Source organism: Hypanus sabinus, unplaced genomic scaffold (assembly GCF_030144855.1).
Source record: "Hypanus sabinus isolate sHypSab1 unplaced genomic scaffold, sHypSab1.hap1 scaffold_318, whole genome shotgun sequence".
NCBI lineage: Eukaryota > Metazoa > Chordata > Chondrichthyes > Myliobatiformes > Dasyatidae > Hypanus > Hypanus sabinus.
In genome coordinates, this window is record NW_026781229.1 from 223190 (window position 1) to 235287 (window position 12098).

Sequence of the window (12098 nt, forward strand, 5' to 3'; positions counted from 1 at the left end):
CTGAATTTTTTAAGTTTTAATGTTAATGGGCTTAATGGACTGGTGAAAAGAAAAAGAATTTTAACATACATTAAGAAAATGAAAATAGATATAGCTTTTAGCTGCATTCCATTTGAAAAAATTACTTATAATTTAAGAGATAAATATGAAATATTTCTGAAAATTTGGCACCCTTATTTACAAAAGATAGGATTAAATATATAGGTGCTCTGAAGATAAAATTATTGGTTATTTGGGGAAAGAAATAAATATATATATGAAAGCTATTATGAACTCCGTGGAGCATGTGGGGATCTTCCGATATCCAGGCATTCTTCCTTTCTTTCTTTTTTTTTTCTCTTTTTTTTCTCTTTCTACAGGGATATGTTAGGGGCGAGGGGGGAAGGGTTGATCATTTTTTTTTCCTTCTGTAACCATTTGAAAATTCAATAAAAAAATTTTATTTAAAAAAACCCCTCTCCCCCTCTCACTCACTCTCTCCCCCCCTCTCTCTCTCTCCCCTCTCCTCTCCCCCTCTCACTCACTCTCTCCCTCTCTCTCTCTCTCTCTCTCCCCTCTCCTCTCCCCCTCTCACTCACTCTCTCCCCCCCTCTCTCTCTCTCTCCCCTCTCCTCTCTCTCTCTCTCTCTCTCACTCCCTCCCTCCCGCCGGGCGACAGCTCTGCCAAGCATTGTGCTGAAGCTTGGATCTGGCACACGCACAGAATTTCAAGAATCCTGTCGCACTTAGAGAGCTCAGATATAACCACACACTCTCACAGACCAACACACACTCACACGTACTAACACACTCATATACAATAACACATTCACACACTGACACACACCAACACACATTCATACTAAAACACTCACATGCTGATACACTCGCACACTTTCAAACCAACAGACTTGCACACACACCCTCTTATACATGAACTCACTCTCATACTGCCACACTTACTCACAAACATTTACTCACACTAACATACGTACACACTGACACACCCCTACACTCTCACATGTACATTCACACACCCCGTGACCCATACAAACACTCACACACAGTAACATACTTACACTAAAAGACACTCAGACAGTTGCTCTGACACACACTCAATACACATCCATACACACACACTCAAACGCACTCCCTCTCACACACATATTCAAACACACTCACACACACTAACACATTCTCTCTCACACATACGCTAGCACACTCCTTCTCACTCTCTCACACACATACTCAAACACCTCCCTCGCACGCACGCACGCAGACACACACACACACACACACACACACACACACACACACACACACACACACCCTCTCTCTCTCTCTCTCTCTCTCTCTCTCTCTCTCTCTCTCAGATTCAGCTCCAGGCTTTGCCTCTCTCAGTTTTTGGTCATCAGCTCCAGGGACATTCTGTGGTCTGGCATCCCAGACCCCAGCCACTCTGAGCTCCTAGCTGCCAGCTGGGGAAGGTGCCCCTCCCTTGGGATACCACCCACCCCAGATGAACGTCAGGGAGGGAGAGGAGGAGGGTTCTCCCATCAGCATCCAGCTGCTCACCCACAGGTGTTTCCCAACGCAGGCGGGGTGGCAGGCTTCAGCTGGCTGCTTAGGCCCTGGGATTGTCCGACCAAGTGCCACACGTCAATGCAGTGGCCTTTGCACTGCCCACAGGGAAAAGGAGAAAACCTCTGACACAGACAAGTAACAACACTCAGGGCCTTGGGAGTTGGAGTTACCTAGGTTTGAATGAGGAAGAGAGCACAGGGCAACTAAAGGAAGGAAGTGGGCATCACAGGACTCACAGTGAGGGACTGTAAGGGTAGGTGAGCACTCTCCTGTGGGAAGGAGGCCCCAGGCTAACTGCAGTGTGGGCTGAACTGTGGGGTTTCTTAAGGTAATGGCTCATTACACAGGACGCTGTCCAGTGAGAGCCTGTGTTTTTCTTGGCTGCACCAATGTGAATCCACCCTTCAGCACTGTGGCCTTGTTCCAAAGGCCTGATTTTAGTAGACACTTCACTGTGCATACTAGCAGTATGTGATAGGAATGTGTGGAGGGAGCTTCACACAGTGTCTCACCACAGGAGTGTGTGATGGGATGGTGTGGAGGGAGCTTCACTCTGTGTCTGACCCCGGGGGTGTGTGATGGGACGGTGTGGAGGGAGATTCACTCTGTGTCTGACCCAGGGAGTGTGTGATGGGACGGTGTGGAGGGAGATTCACTCTGTGTCTGACCCCGGGGGTGTGTGATGGGACAGTGTGGAGGGAGATTCACTCTGTGTCTGACCCCGGGGGTGTGTGATGGGACGGTGTGGAGGGAGATTCACTCTGTGTCTGACCCAGGGAGTGTGTGATGGGACGGTGTGGAGGGAGATTCACTCTGTGTCTGACCCCGGGGGTGTGTGATGGGACAGTGTGGAGGGAGATTCACTCTGTGTCTGACCCCGGGAGTGTGTGATGGGACAGTGTGGAGGGAGATTCACTCTGTGTCTGACCCCGGGGGTGTGTGATGGGACAGTGTGGAGGGAGATTCACTCTGTGTCTGACCCCGGGGGTGTGTGATGGGACGGTGTGGAGGGAGATTCACTCTGTGTCTGACTCTGGGAGTGTGTGATGGGACGGTGTGGAGGGAGATTCACTCTGTGTCTGACCCCTTTTTTTTTATTACAAAATCCTTTATTACAAATTTCGGTGCTATACAATATATACAAAACAGTGGCAAACACAATTACTGCACTACAAATAGACAATAGACATTACACCAGAATGTTGCCATCCCTATCCACGATGGCATTCACACCCCGCGGAGCCCAACGGTCTCGAAACTCTTCCAAGGCCGCTGTGGACTGCGCGTGTTCCTTTTCAATAGTTACCCGGGCACGAACATACCCCCTGAACATTGCCAGGCAGTCTGCCCGGGGAGATCCTCCCGCCACCCGTTTCCAAGACCCACGGATGGCGGATTTCGCCAGCCCCAGGAGCAAGTTGACTAGGACATCCTCATCCCTCCATGCCCCCTTCCTTACTGGATGACCATATATAAACAGGGTGGGACTAAAATGCAGCCAGAAGGCGAGAAGCAGCCCACGCAAACATGCAAAAAGAGGCTGCAGCCTCACACACTCCATGTACATGTGGTACACGGTCTCCTCCAGCCCGCAGAAGTGGCATGTGGGTGGGAAGTCCATGTACAAACTGAAAAACTTATTGCAGGGCACTGCCCTATGCAGTACCCTCCAGCCGAGATCCCCCAGGTGCCTGGGAAGAACCCCCTCGTAAAGGGACTTCCAGTGGGGACCCTCCTCACCTCTGGGTGGAAGGACCGACCGCCATGGCCCCAGGAGTGTGTGATGGGACGGTGTGGAGGGAGCTTCACTCTGTGTCTGACCCCGGGAGTGTGTGATGGGACGGTTTGGAGGGAGGGTCACTCTCTCTGACCCCGGGAGTGTGTGATGGGACGGAGTGGAGGGAGGGTCACTCTGTGTCTGACCCCGGGAGTGTGTGATGGGACAGTGTGAAGGGAGATTCACTCTGTGTCTAACCCCGGGAGTGTGTGATGGGACGGTGTGGAGGGAGGGTCACTCTGTGCCTGACCCCGGGAGGGTATGATGGGACGGTGTGGAGGGAGATTCACTGTGTGTCTGACCCCGGGAGTGTGTAATGGGACGGTGTGGAGGGAGATTCACTGTGTGTCTGACCCCGGGAGTGTGTGATGGGATGGTGTGGAGGGAGGGTCACTCTGTGCCTGACCCCGGGAGGGTATGATGGGACGGTGTGGAGGGAGATTCACTGTGTGTCTGACCCCGGGAGTGTGTGATGGGACAGTGTAGAGGGAGCTTCACTCTGTGTCTGTCCCTGGGAGTGTGTGATGGGACAGTGTGGAGGGAGATTCACTCTGTGTCTGACCCCGGGAGTGTGTGATGGGACGGTGTGGAGGGAGGGTCACTCTCTCTGACCCCGGGAGTGTGCGATGGGACAGTGTGGAGGGAGATTCACTGTGTGTCTGACCCCGGGAGTGTGTAATGGGACGGTGTGGAGGGAGATTCACTGTGTGTCTAACCCCGGGAGTGTGTGATGGGACGGTGTGGAGGGAGGGTCACTCTGTGCCTGACCCCGGGAGGGTATGATGGGACGGTGTGGAGGGAGATTCACTGTGTGTCTGACCCCGGGAGTGTGTAATGGGACGGTGTGGAGGGAGATTCACTGTGTGTCTGACCCCGGGAGTGTGTGATGGGACAGTGTAGAGGGAGCTTCACTCTGTGTCTGTCCCTGGGAGTGTGTGATGGGACAGTGTGGAGGGAGATTCACTCTGTGTCTGACCCCGGGAGTGTGTGATGGGACGGTGTGGAGGGAGGGTCACTCTCTCTGACCCCGGGAGTGTGCGATGGGACAGTGTGGAGAGAGATTCACTCTGTGTCTGACCCCGGGAGTGTGTGATGGGACAGTGTAGAGGGAGATTTACTCTGTCTGACCCCGGGAGTGTGTGATGGGACGGTGTGGAGGGAGCTTCACCCTGTGTCTGACCCCGGGAGTGTGTGATGGGACGGTGTGGAGGGAGGGTCACTCTCTCTGACCCTAGGAGTGTGTGATGGGACGGTGTGGAGGGAGGGTCACTCTCTCTGACCCCGGGAGTGTGCGATGGGACGGTGTGGAGGGAGTTTCACTCTGTGTCTGACCCCGGGAGTGTGTGATGGGACAGTGTGGAGGGAGGGTCACTCTGTGTCTGACCCCGGGAGTGTGTGATGGGACGGTGTGGAGGGAGATTCACTCTGTGTCTCACCCCGGGAGTGTGTGATGGGACGGTGTGGAGGGAGATTCACTCTGTGTCTGACCCCGGAAGTGTGTGATGGGACAGTGCGGAGGGAGGGTCACTCTGTGTCTGACCCCGGGAGTGTGTGATGGGACGGTGTACAGGGAGTTTCACTCTGTGTCTGACCCTGGGAGTGTGTGATGGGACGGTGTGGTGGGAGATTCACTCTCTGTCTGACCCCTTTTTTTTTATTATTACAAAATCCTTTATTACAAATTTCGGTGCTATACAATATATACAAAACAGTGGCAAACACAATTACTTCACTACAAATAGACAATAATTAGACCGAAATGTTTCCATCTCTACCAACGATGGCATTTACACCCCGTGGAGCCCAACGGTCTCGAAACTCCTCTAAGGTCGCCGTGTACTGCGCGTCTTCCTTTTCAATATTTACCCGGGCACGAACATACCCCCTAAACATTGCCAGGCAGTCTGCCCGGGCAGCTCCTCCCGCCACCTGTTTCCAAGACCCATGGATGGCTGTTTTCACCAGGACAAGGAGCAAGCTAACAAGGACATCCTCATCCCTCCATGCCCCCCTCCTTACTGGATGACCATATGTAAATAGGGTGTGGCTAAAATGTAGCCAGAAGGCGAGAAACAGCCCACGCAAGTACGCAAAGAGGGGCAGCAGCCTCGCACACTCCAGGTACATGCGGTACACGGTCTCCTCCAGCCCACAGAAGTGACATGCGGATGGGAGATCTGTGTACAAACTGAAGAACTTGTTGCAGGGCACCGCTCTATGCAGTACCCTCCAGCCGAGATCCCCCAGGTGCATGGGAAGAACCCCGGCGTAAAGGGACTTCCAGTGGGGACCCTCCTCACCTGCAGGAGGAAAGACCGAACGCCATGGCATGTCGGGACGGTGAACAAGAACAAGGAAGTGGAGGGTGTGAAGCAGCAGCCCAAACAGATACCTCCTACTTGCATCCCTGAATGGGATTGTGGGTGTCGAGGAGAGACCGATCAAGTTGTGTGGACTCGGCTCTCGGATAAGATTGCGGGGTCTCCACACACCTGAGCCGCACCGACATCCACTGAGGACTCTGCCAGAGGAGGGGATTCCCGGCCGGAGGCGACCAGAAAGACTCAGGTAGACTCCCAGATAGAGGAGACGTCTAGTGCTCTACTCAAAAGCTCTCATCTCCATCAGCAGGGAGTACACCTGCCACTGACCCACTAAGAGTCCGGAATATTTCGCCCAGTTGATCCTAGCAGAGGATGCCGCCAAGAAAACTTCTTGGCACTCGCGCATCCTCCACAGGTCATTGGGATCTGTCATCATGAGGAGTATGTCGTCAGCATAGGCTGAGAGGACAACCTCCATGGCCGGTTCACACAGAACCAGACCTGTCAGCCTTAGCTGAAGAAGGCTCAGGAATGGCTCGACACAGAATGCGTACAATTGACCGGACATGGGGCATCCCTGACGTACTCCTCTCCTGAAGGGAATGGGCGCTGCCAGTGATCCATTGACCTTAACAAAGCACTCTGTGTCAGAGTATAGGAGCCAGCCTCGGGCCACAAAGTGTGGTCCGGGCCCAAAAGCCTGCAGTGCCCACCAGGAAACTGTGGTCTACCCAGTCAAACGCCTTCTCCTGGTAAGAGAAAGAAACGCTGTCGGGGACCCAGTCTCCTGTTGCAGGTGGATCAGGTCCCGTACTAGGTGGACATTGTCCTGGATGGAGCGGCCCGGGGCCATGTAAGATTGGTCAGGATGAATCACCTGTCTCAGTACTGAACCAAGACAGTTGGCCATTGCCCGGGCAAAGATCTTGTAGTCCGCGCACAGGAGGGAGACTGGGCGCCGGTTCTTTAGCAGGTGGAGGTCTCCCTTCTTGGGCAGTAGGACCACAACAGCTCTCTGCCATGAGAGGGGCATTTCCCCAGTGGCTAGGCTCTCCCCTAGAACAAGGCTGTAATCATCCCCCAGGACATCCCAAAAAGCCTGATAGAACTCTACACTCAGACCATCTAAGCCAGGGGACTTACCCCTCCGGAGTTGCCAAAGGGCAGTAGACCGCTCCTCCCAAGTCAGGGGAGCGTCCAGATGCACTGCGTCCTCTGGGCTGACCTTAGGCAAATCTTTCCAGACCTCACTGCATGCCTCTGCATTTGAGGGATCTGGAGAGAATAGACAATAGACAATAGGTGCAGGACAAACGGCCCTTTGAGCCAGCACCACCATTCAATGTGATCATGGCTGATCATCCTCAATCAGTACCCCGTTCCTGCCCTCTCCCCATATCCCTTGACTCCGCTGTCTTTAAGAACTCTATCTAACTCTCTCTTGAAAGCATTCAGAGAATTGGCCTCCACTGCCTTCTGAGGCAGAGCATTCCATAGATCCACAACTCTCTGGGTGAAAAAGTTTTTCCTCAACTCCGTTCTAAGCAGCCTACCCCTTATTCTTAAACTGTGGCCTCTAGTTCTGGACTCACCCATCAGCGGGAACACATTTTCTGCCTCTAGCGTGTCCAATCCCTTAATAATCTTATATGTTTCAATCAAATCCCCTCTCATCCTTCTAAATTCCAGTGTATACAAGCCCAGTCGCTCCAATCTTTCAACATATGACAGTCCCACCATTCCGGGAATTAACCTCGTGAACCTATGCTGCACTCTCTCAATAGCAAGAATGTCCTTCCTCAAATTTGGAGACCAAAACTTAACACAATACTCTAGATGTGGTCTCGCCAGGGCCCTGTACAACTGCAGAAGGACTTCTTTGCTCCTATACTCAACTCCGCTTGTTATGAAGGCCAACATGCCATTAGTTTTCTTCACTGCCTGCTGTACCTGCATGCTTGCTTTCAGTGACTGATGAACAAGGACACATATATCTCGTTGTACTTCCCCTTTTCCTAACTTGACACCACTCAGATAGTAATCTGCCTTTGGTTCTTGCCACCAAAATGGATAACCTCACATTTATCCACATTAAACTGCATCTGCCATGTATCTGCCCACTCACCCAACCTGTCCAAGTCACCCTGCATTCTCATAACATCCTCCTCATATTTCACACTGCCACCCAGCTTTGTGTCATCTGCAAATTTGCTAATATTACTTTTAATCCTTTCATCTAAATCATTAATGTATATTGTAAATAGCTGCGGTCCCAGCACCGAGACTTGCGGTACCCCACTAGTCACTGCCTGCCATTCTGAAAAGAAACCGTTAATGTCTTTGTTTCCTGTCTGCCAACCAGTTTTCTATCCATGTCAGCACCCTACCCCCAATACCATGCGCTCTAATTTTGCCCACTAATCTCCTATGTGGGACCTTATCAAAGGCTTTCTGAAAGTCCAGGTACACTACATCCACTGGCTCTCCCTTGTCCATTTCCATAGTTACATCATCAAAAAATTCCAGAAGATTAGTCAAGCATGATTTCCCCTTTGTAAATCCATGCTGACTCGGACCGATCCTGTTACTGCTATCCAAATGTGCCGCTATTTCATCTTTTATAATTGACTCCAGCATCTTCCCCACCACTGATGTCAGGCTAACTGGTCTATAATTCCCTGTTTTCTCTCTTCCTCCATTCTTAAAAAGTGGAATAGCATTAGGTACCCTCCAATCCTCAGGAACTGATCCTGAATCTATAGAACATTGGAAAATGATTACCAAAGCATCCACTATTTCTAGAGCCACCTCTTTAAGTACCCTGGGATGCAGACCATCAGGCCCTGGGGATTTATCAGCCTTCAGTCCATCAGTCTACCCAACACCATTTTCTGCCTAATGTGAATTTCCTTCAGTTCCTCCATTACCCTAGGTCCTCTGGCCACTATTACATCTGGGAGATTGACTGTGTCTTCCCTAGTGAAGACAGATCCAAAGTACCTGTTCCACTCATCTATTTCTTTGTTCCTCATAATAAATTCACCTGTTTCTGCCTTCAAGGGCCCAACTTTGGTCTTAACTAATTTTTTCCTCTTCACATACCTAAAGAAGCTTTTACCATCCTCCTTTATATTCTTGGCTAGCTTACCTTTGTACCTCATCTTTTCTCCCCATATTGCCTTTTTAGTTATCTTCTGTTGCTCTTTAAAAGTTTCCCAATCCTCTGGCTTCCCGCTCATCTTTGCTATGTTATGCTTCTTCTCTTGTATTTTTAAACTGTCCTTGACATCCCTTGTCAGCCACTGTCGCCCCTTACTCCCCTTAGGATCTTTCTTCCTCTTTGGAATGAACCGATCCTGCACCTTCTGTATTATTCCCAGAAATACCAGCCATTGTTGTTCCACTGTCAACCCTGCTAGGGTATCCTTCTAGGGAGGCCAGCTCCTCCGTCATGGCTCCATAGTCTCCTTTGTTCAACTGTAATACTGACACTTCCAATTTTCTCTTCTCCCTCTCAAATTGTAGATTAAAATTTATTGTATTATGGTCACTACCCCCTAATGGCTCCTTTACCTCGAGTTCCCTTATCAAATCCGGTTCATTACACAACACTAGATCCAGAATTGCCTTCTCCCTGGTAGGCTCCAGTACAAGCTCCTCTAAGAGTCCATCTCGGAGGCACTCCACAAACTCCCTTTCTTGGGGTCCAGTACCAACCTGATTTTCCCATTCTACCTGCATGTTGAAATCCCCCATCACAACCATAGCATAACGTTTGCGACATGCTAATTTTAACTCTTGATTCAATTTGCATCCTATATCCAGGCTATGATTTGGGGGTCTGTAGATAACTCCCATTAGGGTCCTTTTGCCCTTACAATTTCTCAGTTCTATCCATACTGACTCTACATCTCCTGATTCTATGTTACCCCTCGCAAGGGACTGAATTTCATTCCTCACCAACAGAGCCACCCCACCCTTTCTGCCCACCTGTCTATCCTTTCAATAGAACATATGCCCTTGAGAATAAGGGCCGATAGAATGAGCGGACTTCTTTTATTTGGTTGAACGCACAATATGCTGGCAGAACAACAGGTCAGGCAGCATCTATGGAGGGGAATGAACAGCCGACGGTCCAGGGACAAGAAAGCTCATCAGTTCCTCTACTTGCTCAGGAGGCTAAAGAGATTTGGCAAGGTCCACGTTGATTTTTACAGGTACACCATTCAAACATTAAGGGTCTCATCCAGAAACTTAGACTGTTTATTCCCCTCAGCAGATGTTGTCTGACCTGCTGAGGCTCTCCAGCACTTCCTTCCAGTTCTCAGCCCATACAGCAGCAGGTCACAGCCCTCCCAGAGGCTGGGGGAGAGGTGACCCCCACTCGAGAGAAATGTGAGCAAGTTCCAGGTCCCAAACATTCTCTGGATGAATACATTTCTCATCTACTGTCCTTCCCCAAAATGCATTCAACCCACATCCTCATATCCACTGAGGGAGGGGGAAGGAGATATAGGAGAATTAGGTCATGATTTCCCACAATCCGGCAGTCTCCATTGAATTCCCCCCCACCTCCAATCTCCTCACAGATTGACCTCAGCCACTCTTTCTCCAGCCCTGACCCCACCTGTCCACAGTATGGTGACTTGCACCAGCCAGGCCTGCAGCCGAGCCCAGAAGAATGGTGGGTGGGATTTCACTGAAACCTCCTGTATATTGAAAATATACCAATAGTGGGGTAGTCTAGGACCACAGGGTACAGTCGCAAATTAGAAGGAAGCCCCTTTAGAACAGAGATAAGGAGAATTTCTTTAGGCAGAGGGTAGTGAATCTATGGAATTCATTGCTACAGACAGCTGTGGAGGCCAAGTTATTGAGTGTATTTAAAGCTGAGACTGATTGGCACCTGGTTGTTAAGGGGGTTGAGGTAGCTGGAAGAAGGGAGAATAAGATTTCAGAGGAAAAAAATTGAATGGTGGGATGATTTGATGGGCTGAATGGCCTAATTCTTCTTCTATATCTTCCAGTCTTATAGTAACCTCACTTGACCCAACGTGACCATCCAGCATTCATGCCTCGTCCAACAGAGACCAGTGCTGCTTGAGACAAGGCTGTGGTCAGGCCCCACACACAGTGTTCCTCCACACACTGTACGTAGTCATAGGACACTACAGCCCATCTAACCCATGCCAAACTATTCTTCTGCCCAGTCCCATCAACCTGCACCTGGACCATAGCCCTCCTCACCCCTCTCATTCATGTACCATCTAAACTTCTCTTAACTGTTGAAATGAACAGTTCATTTCACACTTGCACTACCCTCTGACTCTAGAAGCTCCCCCTCAGATTCCCATAAACATTTCACCTTTCACCCCTAAACCTATTGTAGTCCCACCCAACTTCAGTGGAAAAAGCCTGATTGCATTTATTCTATCTATACATAGAACATAGAATAGTATGGCACATTACAGGCCCTTCCGCCCACAATGTTGTGCTGACACTCAAACCCTGCATCCCATATAACCCCCCCACCTTAAATTCCTCCATATACCTGTCTAGTAGTCTCTTAAACTTCACTAGTGTATCTGCCTCCACCACTGACTCAGGCAGTGCAGTCCATGCACCAACCACTCTCTGAGTGAAAAACCTTCCTCTAATGTCCCCCTTGAACTTTCCTCCCCTCACCTTAAAGCCATGTCCTCTTGTACTGAGCAGTGGTGCCCTGGGGAAGAGGTGCTGGCTGTCGACTCTGTCTATTCCTCTTAATATCTTGTACACCTCTATCATATCTCCTTTCATCCTCCTCTCCAAAGAGCAAAGCCCTAGCGCCCTTAATCTCTGATCATAATCCATACTCTCTAAACCAGGCAGCATCCTGGTAAATCTCCTCTGTACCCTTTCCAATGCTTCCACATCCTTCCTATAGTGAGGCGACCAGAACTGGACACAGTACTCCAAGTCTGGCCTAACTAGACTGTCGTCTGCAAACTTGCCAACCAACCCTTCTACACCCACATCCAGGTCATATTACCCTTCATAATTTTGTACACCTCTATCAAATCTCCCCTATTTCTTCTACACTCCAGGGAATAAAGTCCTAACCCATTCAACCTTTCCCGATAACTCAGGTCCTCAAGGCCCAGCAACATCATGGTAATTTTTTTCTCTACTCTTTCAATCTTATTGATATCTTTCCTGTAGGCAGGTGAACAGAATTGTACACAATACTCCAAATATGACCTCACCAAAGTCTTATAAAACTTTAGCATGACATCCCAACTCCTTTGCTCAATACCCAATTTCCATCGGGATCAATAAGGTATGTCTGTTTGTACTTTGATTCATGAAGGCCAATGTACCAAATGCTCACTTTATGACCCTCTCCATCTAATTGCCACCTTTGCTTCTCACCCCTGAATGATAACAGCTGACCA

General features: G+C 49.9%; 1 protein-coding gene across 4 annotated transcripts in view; it reads left to right on the forward strand.

Moving 5' to 3' along the window:
- Positions 1 to 12098, forward strand: part of LOC132388410 (solute carrier family 35 member G3-like) — a 262353-nt gene that overhangs the window by 210996 nt on the left and 39259 nt on the right. Inside the window, exon 1 of one of the 4 annotated variants that reach the window (XM_059960757.1) lies at positions 1625 to 1816. The exons of the other annotated variants lie outside the window; for them this stretch is intronic. The gene's annotated coding sequence lies outside the window, so the exon portion shown is untranslated. Of the gene's footprint in view, positions 1 to 1624; positions 1817 to 12098 lie in introns of those variants that run through there. 4 annotated transcript variants of the gene reach the window in all.